We start from the raw sequence: 21,149 nt of genomic DNA on the forward strand, positions 1-21,149 counted from the left end.
CTTTCGCACTTAAAATCAGCAGGGGACATTCGACCCACACAAACCTCTGTTTTTATTAAACTTTATTTTTATATTAAGAACGCACACTGTTTTGCTTTGGATCCCCATGCACAAATCGAAAATGCTAAATATGTCACACGACCGAAAAAAAAGCACGTGCTATTTTCAGACCCTGTGAACTGGTTAGCGCCGGTTCGTATCGATGAATCGCTGGGAAATATTTTATAATAAAATCAAAAACGATTCGTCGCGGCCATGTGGAGATGTGCGCAGCTCGCGCAGCCGGCCTTTATTGATTGGCTCCTAGTTGAAGCTTTCGAACCTTCATTTTTCAGCAAGTGAAGCTTTTACTGCGAAAGCTCTGCCATTATAGGATTCTCAGAAGCCGGCCGTGTCGCCAGTTCCAAGTAGAGATTTTAATCTTGCCTGAAAAAGGGAAATTGAGCTGTAAAAGCGAATCTGCCTGCACTTAAACTATGTTCAGACTCGTAAGACTAAGATTAGACGCGTTTGATTTATGCTTGACTTCTTTCTATATATTTCCTGCTTTTTCAAAGTGGGCCAAGGTCGGGTTCTGCGATCGATCGATACGTATGAATTTTTTAGTGATCATGAAAAGTTTAAATTACTTGCTCTTTGGAGTAAATGCTTCCTGCTTCTTTGGACCTTAGCCTCATATCGCTTGCAATCAGTTAGCGCTGTTGGGATATTAAATGCTCCTTCTGCTTACTAAATCCGTCACTTACAGACTTGACGATCCCAAGTTGTATGAAAAGCTTATTCCTAATCCTGGAGAATATATGTAGTACTCCCAAGATGCAGGCTAGTTGGCGATCAGGTCCTACCTGAACGGGTCCGACCTAATTTCAAATATATTATTGGATCGGAAACAGAGAAAGAAGAAGAAAAAAATGTGGAAGGAAGATTCAAAAACTATCTACCTTTAAAACCATTTTATATCCGAAGGCTAAAAACACTTGTTCTGATCTGCGCTGAAACTTACATAGAATCTTTTCTACGGTAAACTTACGTCGAACCAAGAATAAAGTTAAGCGTTTATTTGAAATTCGAGGACCTTGAGATTGTCATGAGATTCATCTTATAACGTATAAAATAAACTGCGTCTTTGTTTTAAAAGGGTCAATGTCAAATTTTGGGTGAATTAAGTTATATGTCAAGTGTGTAATGATACCAATACATTTCTATTTTCAAGTCAAATAGTCAATGTCACAGTATGGTGGATAGGACTAGACTTTGTTAGACTTCGTTTGAACTGTGACTTTTGGGTCTCCTGATTGTAAATGTTGAAGAATGCTGTTAAACTCGTGCTGTTTTCCAGACGTTGTTTAAACCCATGGCATTTGAAAATCATTAGAAATATTCTTTCAAAACATAATAAAATTTATTCGAGTCTTGTTTATTGCGTTTTGAGTTTTGAACAATCGACCGGAGTTTGTTTACCTTTAGCTGGCTTTGTGACGCTCTAGCTCATGACCTCATCCCTGTTTTTTTGCGTTTTTGTTTTTGTCTTTTGGCGAGGGTTGTAAGGGGTCGTTAGAGCGTTCAAGGGAAAGCAGATCATTAGTATTCTAGAAAGCAGCTTCACAAAAAACCTTTTATATCCATTGAAGACGTGTAAGCGGACGTGTGGATAATACTTGAGGCCTACCTTTATGTCATTGTATGTATGATATGTGTGACATAACACGCATACTTTGGTTTTATAGGTCTTAAAAGTTTTATTGCGAGATTACATAGTTGGATCATAGGAACGTCCTATTTGTCCTTTGTCCATTTTTTTGCTCATTGTTCCGCTAGCAAGGTTGCTAGTTTTATGATTAGTCACGCCGTGTTCAACATTAAGTTTTTTAATCGATCGTTTTATTCGCATCGTTAGTCATGGTGTCGGTTGCTTTTTAATGGTCGTTTTATAATTTTTTTGCCTTTTCTGTTTTTACATAATTTAAACGGCTGACTAAACGATAGGTTTTTTTATGTTTCGGTTTTGTTCTGTGAAACTTATTATCCTGAATTATTTTAAGTGAGATTGTGTAGTGCCAAAAGTTTCAGCCAGTAATTGAGTCGGCGGTTGAAAATTTGCAATGATGTCAGGATTTTCACGCCAGGCGGTCAATGTTGCCAATTTTTTCTGCGCGTCAAAAAAAGTGTCGATGATTTTTTGATAACAATCTGTTTTCATGTTTTCATCGCATTTTAATTATAATAATGATTTAGCGTGTGTGTTTTTACACAAGATATAACTTTTTTTATGCTACAACGACGGTCTAATTTTTATAATGAGATCTACTTTTAGAAAATTCCGTAAAATTAGGTGCTTAAAACTGACGAGAACAACAACTTCAAAGTTGGGTAGTCATTAACAGATCTTATACTGGTATTTTTATCTGTCATTTTCACCTTTTCTTCATATAATGCCAAACTATTAGATTGTCGATTGAAATTATGCTTTAAGTTATTATTTTAACACTTGCCGCACTGTGATGGATAGCGAGTGACCAGGGCTTATATTTTATTTTATTTCTCAAAATATACTGAATGCAGGGTCTTCATATTTTATGTATTCATCATCAAAACCTCTATGATTCGAATTATGTCAGTACGATATAAAGACATTGATCAGTATCAATATAAATAATTATTTTTTGCGGGAAACCCTTTGTGCCTAACAAATGCGAAAGAAAGGGGGCATTCAGTACGCCGCGTTCAACGGTCAATGTGAAAATGATATCCGCCTTGGAATGACGGCTCTGCTTCAGCTGCTATTTTTTTTAATTTCTTGCATTTATTTTATAATATTCGATTTATTAATACACGATAAAATTATTTTTATAGCCAATTACAGTAATTAGCCTAGAAGATTTTGCATTATTTCAACTTAAAACATACATTTTTAATTGGACTCTTGGCGTCCACCACAGTGGCTATCGGATTTTTTTAGCACACTAAGGCAAGTGTTAAACACGCAGTACCTTGGGTTCTACAATGGAATGATATGCTTCATATCGGATTCCCGATTGGTGGTAAAACGCATGCACACTTATTGATCGAATGATAGGGACTTTTCCAGCGTCTCAAGCAAAGGGAAACCCCCTTACATAATATAATATTGTTTTACATTACATCCATTTGTACAAGGTTTTATTTCATTATAGACATTCTGTCATATAACTTTCAGGTCAGTACTACTTTGTCATAGCTCATAATATTGACATATACTTATAAAATGTTGTATGTAGTGTACAATAATAGGTACGCTGGAATGTTTATAAAGTACTGGATTTGATTTTGTTCATAGTGTGATGTTGGGTCACACATTTAAAAAAAACTTGAAATATGGGTTTAATCAATTATTATTCAAGACGATTCGATTCAATTCGTCCAAAATATACAGTTCATAAATAATAATAGAATATAGATTTGACTTTCATGGCTTTGTTGCAACGTTGGGAAACGCCCAGGTATTTCCAGATCATTCTATCGCATATACAAAAGTACGCATATAAATGTGCGTTCTTCTGCTGTATTTTTTTCAGGGATTTTCAATATGCAATTTATATTTGTGATATTTGCGAGTATTATTTGCTCTTCAATCTATTCGAATTTACACGTATTCAATAAAATACAGTCGTTTGAGATGAAACAACCTTGGCTGAAACTTAACGCCGAGTGCACACGAACACTCAGGCCAAATCAATATTCACCGGAGCGGCCAACACGCTCTCTAGAGTCGTTGTAGTTACATCATCCATGCCCTTGCCAACCTTAGTCGTAATGACCCCTGATATTACACACCGAAAAGGGATAATTTACTCGGAAAAAAAACTTTTCAAAACCCATCCTCTATAATTTAAAAAAAAGCTATCCGACAATTGTAATTGGACTATTACCATTTCAACACGTGTATATGTTACATTTCCATAGAATAATGCGACTTTTTAAGCCTCACTATTGACTCACGTGCTCGGAAGTTTACGGTTCACGGCCTAATTTTGTCCTGCCATTTGAAACAACCTTGAGTCTTTCCGCTTCACCCTCGCATTCCGTATCCTTGAGAAGGAATAAAGGAGCTTTTACAACCCTCACGTTGTACATACCCTCGGAAGGAGGGGGTGGTGGTTGTTCCCGGTCCGCAGAAGGTCATTCAGCTAAAAGGTGAATGAAACCCAAGCCCAAATGTCAACTAACGACTTCCTACACTGACTATTCGATTTCCCGAGAACTCATTAAATATTCAATAATCGTTTTTTGGTCGATTCGACAATGACCAGTGCTGCTATGTAAGGTTTGGGACATGGGCGATGGTGACATTTATGCGCACGTGCAATCGAACATTGCGAAAATAGGTACCCACTCCTCTATTTCCATCTGCTTTCAACCTATCCATGTCCATTGGTATCTGTAACTATGCATATCTATCAATAGATACGGTCTGTGTAAATATTCCGAGAGCAAAATCCGTGGGCGTGCTGAAAATTGCAGCACGTTTTGAACGTTACACGTGTACGTACGCAATTGTGTGCGAAAATACACGATGCTGAAGTCCTATTACGTGGTTTATGATCGCCACTGTTTGAGGGTTTCGTGTTCGACTGTTTATTTTGAGCTTTTGTTATACTGCCAAATATAGTTCATGTTGAATTTCTCCACTTTGGTGTTATTGGTTATTGTTTGAAGTTGACATAAATTGATTTCAGTAGTGTCTGGAAGTCGTTGGAAACATTCGCTCGTTTCCTTTACTTGTTTTTCATATATTACTATCCCAAATTCTTCTCTCTAGTATTATTTTTTTGTTTTTCCCTCTCTAGTGAAAATATTGGGTTGACCCAAGAAAACCATTTGATATTTACGAGCATCCCATTTTCTCTCTGTGGGTTTATGTCTGTTATTTGTTTTCTTACTCTCTTCTATAATATTTTTGTAAATTAATTTGAATTATTTTACAATTTTCTTATTTTCTCACGTGTTATTGAATTGTGTTTTCAATGGTTCCAAAATCACTTCTGCTTGCATTATTCTCTTTTCTTATAATTCAACACAATTACAAGCAATCCTCAATCTCAATATTTCCTTACAAACTGTTCCTATGCCTCTGCTCTCTCCTTTTCTCATGCGGCAAGAAACTTTCTACTTTCTCTCCTTCTATTATATCTAGAAACCATACCTTGACCCCTATCTTTTGTTGTTGTCTTTCCCGTTGAAATCGTTCCCTATTCATCCTTCATAATTGAAATTCAAAACCGATTACCGCCCAGTGATTATTGTATTTATATTTATTATATTTACAATGCCTCTTCTAATTTATATATAATGTAAGCATTCTAAACACAATTACAACTAATAAAATGGCGCTCGGATCTGAGAAAAAAGGTCTACCAGACAATCTATTTATGTATAGTTCTACAACAATCAATAAAGTTCTGCATGCATCAGGTATTGATGAATCCCCCTCGTCGCAAACAAGTCCTACACGGTCGTTAGTATTTCAATATTCAAGGGTTGTGGAGACGGAGTCGGAGTCGCGGAGTCGTGGCTTTTTGACGCAATTCCGCACTTACATAAATCACATCTATTATTTTACTTGCTTATGAATATTTAATTACTAACTAAGATTAAATCAATATTTAATTCGAAAACAAGTTAATAATCCACAACAGTTCACTAAATATACATACCAGTGACTTTTAAAACAGGGTACTAAATAGGTATGGACAAAAATATAAATATAAAAAAATATACATATATATATATATTTTTTTTTTTTAATTATAATTCGGTTTCTGAACTCGCTAATGAGAGTGAACAATATCAACACCGTCAACGATTTGAATATATTTTTAAATTTTAGGTATTTTTTTTTATTATAGATAGAGCAGCCTAGTCCTTCTAGTCTACCCTATATTGGTACTCTATAAAAAGTTTGCTTTTAAATTTTTAATTTATAAAAATCCGAGTCGGACTTCACAAACTTATTATTTTGTTTAACCCTTTAAGTGCTGACGTCTTTTCTGTTGAAAGCCCGCCACGCTGAAAATTTTGCCAACGTTTCCAACTAGAATTATTTAGAAATCCAATATAAAGTAGGTATAAAAAATTGTAGATAATCCAAACAAACCATAGATCACCACCGCCGAGGATTTCGAGTTTTGTAAAGGTGTGTTTAGACTCTCCAATATATCTTCATCTATCTCTCCAATATAACAACATAAAATAAACAAACGAAGTATATTAATGAATGTGTTTTTCCAAAACTAGTTTCATCTTCTTCATTGTTGTAAAAATGTAATGCTCACAATCTAAAATAATCAGCAGTTAGGGATTTCAATCGAGAAATTCTGCTATGGCTATAAATTCAGAAATTCCGGTATCAACCAGTCCTTATAAACATTACACGACCCATGTTCAATGCATTTTTTTTCAATGCTACCTGGAAAGGCTTAGCGAGTAGTATTCTTGTTGGTAAAAGTCGGAATTCTCGACAGGGTATAATATACCTGATGAAATACTCAGTATACATATATCGGGTAAAAATCGAGGTAATTTAGGGCACGGCAATACTAGAGTACTCGCAAAGAGCAACCAATGACAGGAAGGAGCGGATTGACCGAGCCTAGAGGGTCCACCCTGTCGAGAATTCCGACTTTTACCTTCTTGTTTATTTTTACACACTCAAAAAAAAAACACCCATCGGCGTATTTCAAGCTGATGGACTTGGTCAGTATTCAAAGGGTAGCCGCATAGCAAATATTGCTTTGTACTTCGGTGGAAACCACACGAATTAACGTTAAGTATAATATGCTTATTCCCAACTACCCTCTGACATTTACTAAATTCTGCGAAGGGCGTGCGTGGAGGTTCGAAGGCTTCGGCCTTCTGGGGGGCTCGCCAAGCGTATCGAGCGTCCAGGGGCGTGCGCCCCCCATCTCCCACTCATCCGCCCTCCAACCTACTACCCACCCAACCCCGCCGGGGGCTCTTCTCAATGAAAAACCCGGGGGTTGCGTAGGTCGCGACCTTCACCCGAGGGAGACATAGCTATCGAGCGGGACAGGGACAGGGTCTGTTCCCGGAGAGAGCGAGAGAACAGTTCGATGGTGGCTCGAGCCTCCAGTGCGCTGGCGTCCACCCTCCCGTTCACTACTATACCATATGATCACGAATGATTATGGATTGATTTCGGTTCCAAACGAGTGTGGGTGGGGGGGAGTGTGTGTGTGTGTTATCATACGGCGCGTCATCTGATGATGGCTCGGTGACGAAGCTCAGTCGCTCTTTGTGCAAGCATCGCGACGTACCTGTCGCGCGATTCAATCCCAGTACGTATCGGAGCATTTCGTAATTCTAGACGTTCGCCTTGAAGCGTTTGCTGTCCTCAGTCATCATTAATTGACGGTAAATGTCGTACGATTCTAATCGATCCGGCATGCTATGGAACGATTCCAATGATTTGTCAGTGTTTGATGCATTGCGCTTGGTGCTTCTACCTCCTGATCTAATCTTCGCCGGTGTATGATTAGTACTTCATTTGTGTGATTGGTGCGAAAAGTTAGATTGGTCTGAGCGAGTACTAGGAACTAGCCAAGTGTGTTTTCTAGTGAGTGCTACATTGTTTAAGTTATGGAATGTGTATATTGAAGTGTCTTATTGGGCGTTGAAAAGGTCCAATGTTAGTTTAGTTTGAAATTCAATTAGCCTTACGCATAAAACCGCTATAATCGGTTTGAATAGTAGTGCTATAAAATTTTAATTTATTTTGTACCGGTTTTTTTTATTGGTTATATTCAATTACGTAGTGGCTAAATGTAATTGATGTTTGCACCAAATACTACAATAGTTATTATTTAAGCCCATGTATTTTGTACATGCTAAGTGAAGCCTGTATGGTTAGTTATTATTGGAGTTGGTTATCGGGTGTGAAATTTCACAGCGATAAAACCTATAAAGTTAATCAATCAAACATGTAAATATTGACTTTTGTTTTAGAAATATTTTTCTAGGAAATTTTCCATTTTCCGACATGAGTTTGTTTGAAACGCCATTTTCATTTATTACGTGTGAAAAATATATTCATGTGTATGGGGGGCATTGTATTTGAATTTAAAATTGAACGGTTTTTCGCTTGCCTTGGTACATACGTAGAAAATTTCCATTTATTGTTGCGCACTTTTGAAATTGCATTAGTAATCGATTTCAATGGAAAATATCGCTTATGTGAATATGTTACGATCGATTTTATTTTGAAGTGCACATTTGACTAAAGATTTGAATTTTCTATTCTATGTTCTATGGTTGGGTGAACTTTTTTATTTAAGTTTTCTTTTGAAAGAGTGTCCTGAAAACATTGAGACTGAAATTAGGGCTAAAAAAAGAAGAATGTCCTTTGACAGATGTTGAAATGTTTTCGTCTTGAAACATAGCTCAGAGGTTAGCGTATTATGCTTTCAACTGAGGGGTCATGATTTCAATCCCTGGTCTGGTGTTGCTGGCCAGACCTTGGATTTATGTATGTGACTCTAGGCGATCGTTTCCCATCAAAGTTTGCCAATTTATCGAATTCTATTGTTGAAACGGTTCCAAACAAATTAGCAACCTATCATCATGTATTACCTACTATTTATAATGTTATAAATTCATACAAAGCACATATGTACAATTTTTTTTCCATTGGTATCGCCTTGGAGCAAAAACCCGTAATGACAAATGATAAATATATTTTAAATAATTGTACCTCACCATTTTCCATTCTAACTCTTTTCTACGAGGTAGCCTTTACAAAAACACATGACAAATATTCAATATTGAATGCTAGTCATTTGAAAGGGTTAATATGTCAGAAGCCAAGTGAACTTGTTGGTATTAGATCCGAATAGAATAAGAGAAGTGAGGTTATGATTAACTCTCATTATTTCATGTTTTAGTATTATATGTACATTGATAATTTTTAAGTAGATTATATAATTACTCAACGTGTTATCGCATTTTATGTACATATGTACATACTTTGCGGTTTTGTTAACATTTTTTGATATTTATTCAGTAATATATGTATGTAGTTGCCTCATAAAATGGTATATTTTCCGATATTTTCGCATTTTCTCGCGAGGCCAATCCCGCCAGTTGAACACAATCAGTTGATGACCTGCCTGATGGAAATCATCATACTTACCATCTCGAGGGCAACAGCTCGATAAAGTTTAGAATTTCGTATGAAAAAAATATTATATTTTATTTCATCGTACATGCTAACATACTACGTATTTAATACATATCTAGAAGGTCTTCTACCCATGTAGACGGAAGCACATCGTTAAATTGAGTGTTTATTGTATAGTATCGATTAGTTGGTTTGTGTTTTGCTCGTTGCGAATACGCACCAGTGCAATATAGTTTGGACAACATGAATGTGTACAAAACAAATGGGTATGTCTTCCAATTTCGACGATACGCGTAACACGTCGCAAGGTCTTTTCCGTTTCGCATACGCGATGCGAGTGTGTATCGGCTGTGTTACGTGATTGTGTTGGAAAATTCGCAAAATTTCCTTTTTGCAAATTCTTTTCTCACGTTCAAATATTTAAATTGCACTGCCTTGTTTGCATTGTATGGTGTGTGTGTGCTAACCGCCGTTGTGTGTACAGTGCGTCCAAATATTTTCACGCGGTACACTCATCTATTTCGTTTAAAGGAAATGTTTTATTTATGTTTAACAGTGCGCTGTTTAAATTTAGACCGTTAGATGCGCTTGCGTTCGGGTGTTTTCACACGAGAGCTGAGGCGCTCGCGGATGTGTTTCCGCGGACATGGTCAGGTGGGCAACACGTCCAAATGGACGACAAGTCCTACTGAATGCCATTATAGGATTGCCCCTGATTGGTATGATCTATAGCAGAGCCACGCAACCTTTTGGTATTCGCGGAACTACGTACATGCATACAAATGTACTTTATCGGCAGTCGCTAGCTAGTCCCTACATACATCGGTGACAAAACGTTTACTAACATCGGTTTTCTCCCTCACACGCGATCTCGCTCGCACGCGTTAGATCAAAATGATGCGTACGCTACTACAAGTTCCGCGGTCACCAGGTTGCGATGCTCTGATCTATAGTATTACACTTGAACATAAACTTAAAGATTATAAATTTTGAAATCATATTCAAGTATGTAGTGGTGACTAAGGATGTTTTTCGTCAATTTGATGAAGAATCTTTTCGACAATGAAATCAAATAAATTGGCAAACTCTGATAGGAGACGATCGACTTGCATCCAAGTCTGACTAGCAGCATTACAGAAATACTCCGAATAAACTATTTTCAATCGAGGTCAATCCAGGGATCGAATTCAACAACCTCTTGGTGGTTAGGTTAAGTGGCAACGGCTCAATTTTATACATAGTTTGATTGTATTGTTGCGTAGGGGTGGGTGGAGGATCCAAGTAAAAGGCCAACAGTCGTTTCACAGCATTTATTGATGATTAAGGAGTTACACGCACTGTCACCGCTCAGTCCAGAATGACCTGATATCGCCTACGTACCGCCTTATAAAGGGTAGATCTCTCAGGACGCCTAATCTGTTTACCTGTTGTATAGTCACGTATTCGGATATGTATTTCCACGACATTGGGTCTCCCCGTACCGATTCTGAGAAATAACTAATAACGGTCATTGTTTAGCCTAAATGCACTTAGAGTCCAGATATAATCCTTGGAAGTAAGTGCATGCACGTAGTTAGCCGATAACAGATATCCGTTGGTCTAAGTGCAATTCGCTCAATCCGCGGCGTACGTAACAGTATGTTTGTTAATTTTTTCTTGAAAACTTGGCTGAATGTCTTCGTATCCTCTAATTCTGGTCTAAAATCACAATTAAATGGATCCTGACGTGTTAGATTACCTTTGTAGCTGGTGACATTTCGACATCATGTGACCACAGTATTGTATACTGCTCAAGTATGGCTGTGTACGAGCAGAATGCAAGCTGTATAGTTTAATTGTTTGTGTGCGAGCAGGATGCAAGATGAAAACCACACCCACGTTAACATAAAGGCCCTGTCGATATTAAGACCACACCATACTACGTTATGTTCATTCGCTATAATATTTATTGTGTCGTTGTGTGTACCGGATTCAAGTCTTGCAGATGCAGAAGCAACACGAGAAGACATTCATGCTTCAACAATCGTTTATTTCTGTTGCAATGTGTTGCTTATTTATGTATATAAAGCCTTCAAATAAATACATATGTTGGCTTCTTTAAATGCAAGGCTTTAGCTTAAGGCTATGATAGGTGTGAAGTTACATGTGCTAATCAAGATTGTGCTAGCAGCTGAACCACACCCTGTTCAAAGTATATGTACCAGTCGGCTCTGTCATTTTTACAAAAATATGCTTTTTAGTGATGGTATACTCGTGTTTTCAAATGTTAATCTGTCTCATGAGGTTGTGACAGCACGCATATGTGTAATTTTGTCAAGGTCGACTTTCGTCAATACACCTGTACTGCGGGGCGATTTTCACTTGGTGACAATCAAAAAATGAAGGTGTGTTCATACATACATATGTATGCGTATGAATAAAATCAAGAATTGTTGTTTCTGATTTTGGTGCGTATTGACCTGCAACACAATCTTATTAGATATGTTTTTGAGGGTTACCTGACAACTCGTTCACAGATTTTCCGTAAACCGATGATGCGCTCCAGGCATTACGTATACGGCCATCTCTTTCTCACCCCGTCTGTTCACCATGATCTTGTTTACTATGCCATTACGTATGCAGCCATCTCTTTCACAGGCCGTCTGTTATCGGTGAAAAAATGGTCTGTGAAAGAGATGGCTGCATACGTAATGGCAGAGTAAACGAGATCATGGTGAACAGACGGGATGAGAAAGAGATGGCCGTATACGTAATGCCTGGAGCGCATCATCAGTTTACGGAAAATCTGTGAACGAGTTGTCGTGTCACCGTTTTTTAGTGCTGACGTCGTTTCTGTTGAAAGCCCGCCACGCTGAAAATTTCGCCAACATTTACAACTAGAATTATTTAAAAATCCAGTAGAAAGCAGGTATAAAAATTATAACTAATCCAAACAAATCCCAGATAACTACCGCTGAGGATTTCGAGTTTTGTAAAGGTGTGCTTAGACTCTCTAATATATCTTGCAACAATATAAAATAAACAAAGAAGTCTATTTTTCCAAAACTAGTTACATATTCTTCATTGTTGTTAAAATTTAATGCTCAAAATCTAAATGCCAATCCACAATATAAAATACTCAGCAGTTGGGGATTTCCATCGAGAAATTCTGCTTCTGCTATGGTTATAAATAAAGAGCGGAGCAAGTTTGCGTTGTTCATTGTTCACCGTGCATTGTTCATTTTTATGATGAACTTTTTGCACTCTAGCTTTGTAGTTTGCCCTGTTTCCTGGAAAAAGCACGCTTCTGGTCCTATCTCTATATAAATTCAGAAATTCCATCTTTATAAACATGGACACGGATTACACGAGCCATGTGCAATACATTTTTCTTCAATGCTACCTGGAAAGGCTTAGCGGGTAGTATTCTTGTTTTTGTTTTACATTCTCAAAAATAACGCCTATTGGCGTATTTCAGGCTCTTGCATTTGTTGGCAAAACGCCGATCGGCGTTGGTCAGCATTCAAAGGGTTAATGTATAAAAGCTGTTTTCAGCCGTTTGCTATATGTATACATTATTGTATGCAAAAGGTTACACTGCGCAGCAAAAGCAGTCAGTTGGGTTAGAATCTAAACTTACTTAACCGTTAGACCACAATGTATAGACGACGCATGCTCACTGTTAACAGATTCAACCCTTTGTGGTTGTTTTGTATCATATTATTGATTTGTTTTGTCTTTCTTAACGTGCCTGACAATCGAAAGACAGGAAGTGTGCTTTTTCGCCTTGACGACAATGAATTTATGGCTTCTAGACTACGCAGACGATTGCATCCCATTATTTGCCCATTTAGCCGAATCACGATGACGCAGAAGTTTGTTTTGTTTGTTTGTTTGTATACAGTTTTTTTTTATTGGTTGTTGATTCGTGGTATCAAAACCTTGAACCTTAAACGGTGCGTATTACAAGTGCTACTACTGGACGTACAGCTAATAGGTATGTTTGTGTCTCTCAATGGGACTTGTTTTTCCTTATTGGATTCGATCCGTTATCTCCGATCGTTGTTATTATTATGTTCAAATGCAAATTTATTTGGTCTTGTGTGTGCCTGTTTCAATACCGCTTTGTGTAAACACAGCGGTATTTTAACAGACGAGCCCCCATGTTTATTCGCTTACAGTAGCTATTTTCGGTTCCCGTTTTATGAATTTGAATTCTGATTTGTTTCAATTGAACGTGTGTGTGTATGCGTGTGCTGTGTGTTTTGTTTAATTGCGAGTGTTGAGTGTTTTGTAACGATATGGAGAATTTTTATTGCTATCGTGCTATGCTGGAAACAACATACATAGACCGCTTTCAATAATATTGTTCGATTCGTATTCAAATGTACTATGACAAATTTCGCAAGAATTGCAACTGCTGCTGTGCAAACTTTCATTACGCAGTAATCTTTTTCGCTTTGAAGTTCTACTCACACGTGCAAGTTTCGGGTTGCGTAGCATTTCTGACCCATTGCGCAGCAGAAGTAGACATATCTTTGAGAAAACACTTCCTTGTTGGCATAAAATCGTCAGTGCTTTAAAGTGTTTTATTAGCATTTCAATTATGAGATCATCAAAAAATCTGTTAAATATGATAAAAGCAAGGAAAACACGTCCAACTTGTTTGCGCATAGTTGTTGATGTTCGGCCCCTTTATAAAGAAAATGCATCGATCACCCAGCTACTTAGTAACTACATTTTCTACATTATTCAACTTTACATCTAAACGGAATCTGGAGATTTAGTACTTGGCATCTAAGCGTACAAACGCCAGATGTGACATATATTTAGTATTACTTCACACATCATTCCAGCGAGCAGTCGACAACACGCACCACTTCATCATCGCGAGATCCATACCATCTAACCCGATTAATAGATACAAGTGAGCGGGCTTGTTCCCTTAAACTATCATCTTAATAAGACAAGATCTAACACTCTCAACCGAGCGGTCTCGCATGGACCTCTGACAATAAATGCTGTAAAGCGACTTTGACCTTTTATTTCAGTGTGAAAATATTTATAGTCACTAGAAAAAAGAATGGGACAAAGTCCAGTCGTTCTTTTTCGCCCATCTCTACCTAATATTATTATTATACACATAAACAATCAACTAATGTAGACATTTCGTATCCAATATCGGAGTATCCCATGTAATGCCAAAATATATATATTTCGTTTTGATTTTTATTTTATTTTATACAGGTAAAAGCCTATTTCAATTGATATTATTATATAAACAATAATAACAAACGAAAACACTGTCAATAGATAAAAGTTATATGACAAAAAACATAGAAAAGAAAAAATAGTAAAAAATAATAGATAAAAGAAGAGGATACTAATAAAATTAAGGAAAAACCATATTCTGATTAGATCTAATTAATTGACCATAAGTCACTAAATATGATGTAGATGCCAGGCTTAGGCTTAACGGGTACCATGAAAAGGCTTAACGGGTACTATTATTGTTTACTTTGTACATGCTCAAAATACAACGCCTATCGGCGTTTTTCAGGCTCATGGACTCGTTGGAAAAATGCCGATCGGCGTTGGTCAGCATTCAATGGTTTAACGACGACATAAAGATACACCCTTCACAGCTTGCACCCAGAAGCACGACCCGTGCCGTACCATTCAGCCTAATCTTAATATACAGCAATCATACTAAGCGATTAAATACTCTGAGTGACTGTGGACCCAACTTACTTTACAATCAGGTCTATGTAAAATCAAACTTTAACGCGTGACGTCACTCCCTATCTACAAAAGGTCTCGAGGTGAATCGCTTCAAACTGCATAAATTCGCTTTCAATATCTGTTCAAAGTTCCTTACAACACAGTTAGCTCGTTTGTTTTCATTTCGGTAAACATTTTTTTGCACCGATATAGATTTTTTTGCATTGAATTTATTAAAAAGTGGTCGAATTGGTTCAAGGTTTATTATTGTTATATTACATGTAACACTTGTATCAGTCAAAACATTCACAGTACACATTATATTATATGTAGTATTTAAAAAATAGTTATCTCCGCACATATTCTTATCTACGAGCTATTGAATTGGCTGTTTTTTTTTTGGCTGTGGAAAATTTGCGGTTCATTGACTGGAAAAATCTAGATTTTCCACTTTCAATCGAACGCTCTCAAAGGTCGGTGTTTATTTATATTTTGGCGAATCGATGCATAGATTCGGATTCGCGATGCGATTTTCTTGACCTCTGGTTTTATTTCTGGAACCCATTGGTTATTACAATTCCGAACTCGTGTGCGTTCTGATACACATTGACCGCACAATGGCCGCTCTCGGCCAATCTAAATATTTATAAGCCTCGTCAAAATTGCATTCAAAAGCGGACAAAGACGGATACGTTTCAAACTAGAAACATTTTCAGAATTTGTATATGGAAATCAGAAAGATTTCATTGAACTGTGTGTGTGTGTGGGAAATGTTGATTTTTTTTTACCTTGTAAGTTTAGAGTCTTTGTACTTTCCGGTTTGAATAGTCCCCCCCCCTCCCCCGCCCTGTTTGCGTTTTCATGTGTCAAGGTGTTGTCTTTTGATCTTTTTGACGTGTTAAATTCAAAATGTCAAAAGCTTTGTCGACTGACCGACATGTTTTTCTGTGACATTTAAGTTATTTCCTTTATCTGCTAAATAAACGTGTTTTTTCCCCTCGTAATATTGAGATTGCACGGTGAAGCGACGCGACACGAAAATGAGCGACGAATGATTTTCTGATACAATGTAAATATTCTCGTAACATTGAACTAGTATTCCATGGTGAAATGCGTGCGATTATTGTTCGAATAAGGCCACGATTAGATAAGGATATAAATGTCCTATAGTGAGATCTACTACTGACGCTTGCTTATATGTATTTACATAACTTGGAACTTGAGATGTGGTCTTAGTAGTACTATTATATGGTAAACTGTGCGACTACAATCTCCTTCTTGTATTATTATTATCACAGTCTTATGGTTATTGAATGTACTATTTTTAAACGTTTCCATAGTAGGCAGTACTTTGGTGTTTCTCTTTTTATTATTACATGTATGTATATATGAATTCACACTGCAAAATATTTTTTTGTTTGAAAACATTTGTCTAGTATCATACGCCAATTAGTATTTTTGAGTGAGACAATCTTGGAACGTTGAATTTTTTTTTAAATTTATTTTTATATTATTTTTTGGTTTTCGTCTATTTTGCACTACGTGTTTTGCCAGTGAGATTGTCGAATTTGAATACTGAATTTATTCAAATATTCGTTGACCCATTTGTTTTCGACTGACAAACAATCCAAATGTCGATGACGTATGCACTTTTATTGGCATTATTATTTTTCGTTCAAAATAACAACCTATTCGGTTCTCCGAATTTTTCGAGATTTTCCGAGACATTCCATCTCTTTCTCTTACGCTAATGATGATTCAAGTGCATTTTTATAATTACTTATACAATGTATTATTCAATTTTCATTCGAAAAAAAATCATTGAATGTGTTCCGTCTTATTGGCACACATTTGACATGGAAATTTATTATTTAAGCGTTGCAAAAGACGACTTTCTCCTTTGATCTACATCGAAATCTCTCTTTGTCTTAAGGCTCGTTTACACCAACAAATATACTATTATTTTTTTTTTTGTGAAAATTTTATCTTTACTTACATCTTACATGACAGGAGCATGACTCGGTGGTTGCCTTTATATTTAGCACCGAGAGGCCGCCGGGTTCCATCCCGTGCTAATCTTTAATGCTGCTGGTCAGATTTGAATATTCGTGACTCCAAGTCGAAATGGTTCCTCCTTCAATTTGGCAAAAAACATTCTACCCACTATAACACCGCTATCTGAATATGACTTACGTATCAGATTAAATCCATATATATCTCTATGGATTAATTACTTAATAGTTAATTTCGAGATTTTCAGATTCTTGAAATTCCGCGATTTATGTAATAAAAATCCTGCAATGTTTGTAATTGGCCAGGAAGGCGCATTGGTGTTTACCTCTTAGGCCTTCCTGGTAAGTACATATGATAAATTAAAAAATCTTGTACATCGGCAATTAATTTAGTGAATTACTATTCTCTAAATTAATTCATACATACATATGTATATGTATGTAAGTACTTGATTATTTTATAAAATATGTGTGAAATTTTAGTATAGAGACAGCAAACCATTCAGCACAAAGAGAAAGTGCTGAAAGCTTTACATTTCCTGTGTTATTTATTCAGATAATAGGCAATATTGTTCACGGAAGCCCTACGCGAAGCCCTTCAAATAGCTATGACGCATTGCCACCACTCCTTCCACACATTTTGCCGTCCCTTTGGACGATAATAATAACTCGTGGAAAATGGTGATTTCGGCCGATAGTAAATACGTATTTCAGGCAGTGATTTTTATCAAATATTATAATATGAATATGCGTATGTCGCACTTGCGTCACACGTGGAATTTCATATCGGTATCAATCTGTCGGCGTAATATTACGCCGTGTGTGATTTTTATTTTCGAGCTTAAACTTATTCCGATTTAGAAAAACCATTATAGCCGCGTCGCTATTATGAGAGAAGTTATATAAAATCGTTGTAAGGTTTCGAGTTACTTATTTACGCGTAACCGTAATCGTCAATATCGCCTGTTAATAATAAGTGGGCGGTTAGGGTGTTATTTTTTATGTGCAAATTATGTTTTAATTGCTATATCATTGTTAAGTGCGAATTATCATTCTGGATGTGATGTCACTCGGTCGATTATTGAGCTGTCGTAAATTTTCTTTGTAACAATTTAACAATGATTAACCGTTTGTTTACCTACCTACTTGAAAGACAACCATTTCATGTGCTTAATTTTTCATGCACATGTGCTTATACTGGGTTGACACGATGCGAGTACATACATAGCTTGGGCGTTACTTGGGCGATTCAATCGGATTTGAACGTCCAAGCTACTCGTTCAAGCTACTCGCATCGTGTCAACCCGGTATTTTCGGCCGAATGAATTGACATCGTACTACAACAAAACAAATTTAGATGCGACCAACCCACGACTTTATGCATTTGAGGTATATAATAAGGATAAAATACAAAATCGATAATTAAACATACCGGCTATGAGAGCATTTCCGATTCAAATTGAGCGCAAATGTAGGAAAACGTACACAAGACAAAAGTTCTACTCCCGGTTGTTGGATTTTGTTCAAATTTTTTTTATTACTTAAAATCTCTATATATATATTATACACATTAAATATCAAGAATAGTTTAAAATGTCAAAAAAAATAATGAAATATTGTTTTAAAATAATTACTGCTTCCGGTTTACAAATTCTGAGCAACACCTTATCAATTCTAAGTTAGTACATAAAGAATACAAATATAATTTTTCAGCTTGATACGTTCAGGGCCGTAGAAAAAATCGTTTTTGACTTTTCTAAGAGGAAAAAATCCCACATCCGGTTTATTAAATTTAATGATTTTTTCAATGAAGTTTCATCACATTGATACAAGGATTATACTTGAATTTTCTCGTGAAGAACACAGATGTTTATGGGGTCGAAAACAATGAATTAATTTTAGAAGGTTTAGCTCTCAGAAGCCTTTCTTTCTGTAGTGTTTTAAATAAACTCATGCATACATTACATAAGTTACATGAGCACTTTTATACTTTTATTTTATTTCTAGTCATAATAGACAATATAAAATATACTACAAAGAAAAGTGCCGAAATGCACCCTTATTACAGTGGTATAAGTAGTGGTTCATTGTGTCCACCACACACAGTGTATGGCCTTATATGTATTTAAAAGTTGCTAGAATGTCATAGATATCTGGCACAGTTTGGACAATTCGAATTTGATATTGTGTTTGGCGGGCACTCGGATTCTGTGGGACAAGTCAACAACCATTTTGTTTATCACAGACGCGAATAATCCGATAGCTTTTTGCGAAAAAACATTTCCAGAACAAATAAACACTTTTTTTTGACACCTTCTGTCATGAGTTTGTAAATATACATATATATTTTTATATGAAATACGTATCAGTTTAGATATGATATATGTATGTATGTGCATATGACGTGCAATGCATTTCCAATTCCACAACACTTGCTTCCAACACCTGATAGTATTTTTGTAAATAGTTAATTGGGTATTGAACGCTTTTGCGACTTCACGTAACAACATGGGTCCATTCAACCGGACATAATCCTTCAGATTATCCGACAAAGCACTTATGAAAACGCCGCCATTAAGGTACGATTTGCATACACTCACGTCGAACATTGGCCTTCTGTATAAATTTTGCAAAACTGATTTTCCAAAAAATAATTGTTTGACGTGTGACGCACGGGGTATTTGTCGCACATTTTAGCAGATACAAATCTCTCTGAAATGTCTATTATATTTTTCCTTTTTAAAAATCAAACACGAGGAAAAGCTAATATTATAATTCGTACTAAAATAAACTCATACACGGTGACGTCCGTTCGTTTGTTGTGTTTTTTTTTTTCTTAAATGTTTTAAAATTTTATTTGTCAAATTCAGCGGGCTTGGTGATATATACACAGAAAAGGCCGACGCATCCCAAGTGTCGACATTTTTCGAAACGTCGACGACCTTGGCCGGGTGTGTGTTATTTTCAGAGAATGCCGGCTTACGTTTGCAGGAGCGACAGCCGATGACGCGTTATTGCGCTCTCGGTTCTAAGGCCGCGTCCACTCGGCGCCACTAATGTGTTAATTGTTTTGTAAATACAATATACAAATAATATAACGCGGATATCGGACGAATAGTGCTCGTCGCTTAGCGTTCATCGTCCAATCAGCGATTAGGACTCGACGGCCAATGAGGTCTCGCGACTAATGAAACAACAGCTCTATTATATGTACGTTGAGTACAAAAAGCCGTTAGATTGCTCCATTTGGTCATTTGAAGCTGGATTTACTAGATGTTAACAGTAGATTACTTCTACCACTACTACACACGTCTTTTGCTCCAGTCTGAAAATTCCCCTTGGCTTCACGCAACAAGAATTGATTAAGCTTTTATTCGGACTTGGGTAAAATGTCAAACGGTGAAAATGCCGTGCCCTTTAAAATATTGACGTCTGAAAGGGGTGAATTTTCCTGTCGATCGATTCTGTTATATAATTTTTTAGCTCGTGTGCAAGTATGTATTAAAATTAGAAAGGTCGGCTAATAAAGGTGAATATTTTTAGCTCTAATTTATTTTTAGCTCAATTTTAGATTTCCGTTTCGAGATACATATTTCATTCAAGATCGTTTCTGTCCGATATATGTATTTATTATTTGAGTGTTAGAAAACTGGTTAGATTATAGTAGAAATATTTAGACCGGGACAATTCAAAAATGGTGCCTCCAATATCATTGCCAAATTTCACATTTCATCATAACCGCTGGATTGGATGACTCAGGAGGTCCACGCGCAGCCAGAGCTCGTTCCAGAATGATCTGGTATGGCCTAAGTGCTTTCTTATAAAGGGCAAGTCGCTCACTACAGCTTCCCTGATCCTTTTGTTTCTCCATTGTCTAGGCACGTACATTTTCAAGTGAGTCTCACGCTCCCGCAGTCTCTCGCTTTCAGGGCTCTTGGAATTCTACCGACCACTTAGATTCCCGCTAGGCCAATTAGAGGGTCTCCATTTTTACCCCCCCCCCCCCCCCAATGCACTTTAGGTGGCGGCTAATCCCCATAATGTTCCCACATTACAGTATCTTAACGACATACGGGGGGTTAGCTAACATTGAAGTAAGCTCATGTCAGATCGGAGCGATGACAGCTAGCTATCCATGCACCCCTTTCTACCAACCCTTAGCAACTCATCAGATAAAGCTACTTTTTCACTCTAATTTTTGTAATATAAAATTAAATGCGCCACAATAGCCTACATTTTTTTTAAAGGAATGTTGGTTGTTATCA

General features: G+C 36.8%; 1 protein-coding gene across 2 annotated transcripts in view; it reads left to right on the plus strand.

Annotated features, from left to right (window-relative positions):
* Ip6k (Inositol hexakisphosphate kinase) overlaps nucleotides 1–21,149 on the plus strand; it is a 60,965-nt gene that overhangs the window by 15,419 nt on the left and 24,397 nt on the right. The window contains exon 1 of one of the 2 annotated variants that reach the window (XM_077434344.1): nucleotides 7,283–7,410. The exons of the other annotated variant lie outside the window; for it this stretch is intronic. The gene's annotated coding sequence lies outside the window, so the exon portion shown is untranslated. Of the gene's footprint in view, nucleotides 1–7,282; nucleotides 7,411–21,149 lie in introns of those variants that run through there. 2 annotated transcript variants of the gene reach the window in all.

The sequence above is a fragment of the Arctopsyche grandis genome, chromosome 7, assembly GCF_051622035.1.
Source record: "Arctopsyche grandis isolate Sample6627 chromosome 7, ASM5162203v2, whole genome shotgun sequence".
NCBI classification, from domain to species: domain Eukaryota; kingdom Metazoa; phylum Arthropoda; class Insecta; order Trichoptera; family Hydropsychidae; genus Arctopsyche; species Arctopsyche grandis.